Source organism: Solanum pennellii, chromosome 7 (genome assembly GCF_001406875.1).
Source record: "Solanum pennellii chromosome 7, SPENNV200".
Taxonomy (NCBI): Eukaryota; Viridiplantae; Streptophyta; class Magnoliopsida; order Solanales; family Solanaceae; genus Solanum; species Solanum pennellii.
In genome coordinates this window covers 47,679,390-47,681,242 of record NC_028643.1, presented here as the reverse complement: position 1 = coordinate 47,681,242, position 1,853 = coordinate 47,679,390, and positions in this window count along the sequence as shown.

Here is a 1,853-nt window from a genome sequence, read left to right as displayed (position 1 = left end):
GGGGGTTTCCGACCAAGCGCCCAAGGCTCACATCAGGATAATTGGCGCCAAGGTCAAGGGAACCAAGGTCAGAACTATGGTACCTACAATCGTGAGGGTCATTATGTCCAAGATGGAAACTACAACCGCGACAACAACTTTAACAGGGGTAACTATGCTAATAGAAACGACAGGAATGGGCCCTATGTCCCTCCTCAAAATCGTGAAGTTACTCCTAGGTATGGTGGAAATAGTATGGCGCGAGTTGAGGAAATGTTGCACAAAATGATGAGGAGGTTAGATGCTAGTGATGAGCACATTAAAGAGTTAAGGTGTGATTTAGCTAGTATTGGGCAAAAAGTTGATACACATGCAATATCGATTAAACAGATCGAGTTGCAAATGGCCCAATTATCTGCGACAGTGAACACACGGCAACCGGGCACTCTTCCTAGCAACACTGTCCAAAATCCAAACAATGATGCGCACTGTATGACAATCACTACTCGGGGTGGTAAGCAAACCATTGACCCACCTATGTCGTCTACTGAGGAAAATGTGAGAAAGGATAATGATAATGTGGTAAAGGGTAGTGGTGAAGCAGAGGAAAGTAATGGAAAAGATGCAGAAGTCCCTATGAAGGTAATTCCCATGCCTAGGCCACCACCACCTTTCCCTCAGAGATTAGTGAAAAAGACCGAGGGTGGTAAATATCGGCGTTTCATAACAATGTTGAAGCAGCTTTCTATCAATGTCCCTTTGGTAGAAGCTCTAGAACAAATGCCCGGTTATGCCAAATTTATGAAAGATCTGGTCACCAAGAAAAGATCGGTCACTTTTGAGGATGATGATAGACTGCAGCATTGTAGTGCTATTGCTACAAGATCCCTCGTACAAAAGAAAGAAGATCATGGTGCGTTCACTATTCCTTGTACAGTTGGGTCATAACATTTTGCGAAAGCATTATGTGATCTGGGTGCAAGCATAAATCTCATGCCCCTCTCGATTTACAAGAAGTTGGGTTTGGGGGATCCAAAACCCACTGTGCGGCTACTGATGGCTGATCGGACAGTGAAACGGCCTATAGGGATACTTCATGATGTGCTAGTAAAAGTGGAGTCATTCATCTTTCCGCTGATTTTGTTATTCTTGATTGTGAGGTCGATTTTGAAGTGCCTATTATTCCTGGGAGGTCATTCCTTTCTACAGGTAGAGCCTTAGTTGATATGGAGAAGGGACATATGACATTTCGGTTGAATAATGAAGAAGCGACCTTCAACATTTGTAGGACCATGGGGCAGAGTGGTGATCTCCAATCGGTATCTGCCATATCCCACAAAGAAAAGATGAAGAAGGAGAATGAACAAAAAGATGTAAAACAAGAGTTTATGGTTGGATATTTGGTGCTTGTAGACAGTTCTGGGTCGCCTTGTCTCCCGGGCAAGCTCAAGTCCAAATGGACTGGCCCTTACTTGATTACCCAAGTATTCCCTCATGGAGCAGTTGAGTTAAAAGCCAAGGAGGGAGTGCGGTTAAGAGGAATAGAGATAGAATAAAATTCTATTTTGGGCATAAAGCATCGGGGAATGAAGTGATAGAGGCATACCATCTTGATGAAGTCTCAGTGATCCAGGGTCCCCTGTCGTGCGGCAACATTGAATCAGGCGCTTGTTGGGAGGCAACCCAATACTTATAGTCTTTTTAGTAATGGTAGCATTTTTCTACTAATGGGTTTTTAAATTTGCAGGCACATCACCAGGAAATTCTGCAGAAAATTGCTCTGCAGTAGTCACTGACGGATACATCGACGGACCGTTGCGCCTGCGACGGACCGTCGTATGCCTCCGTCGTATCAGGTACGTCTTTCTGTTATT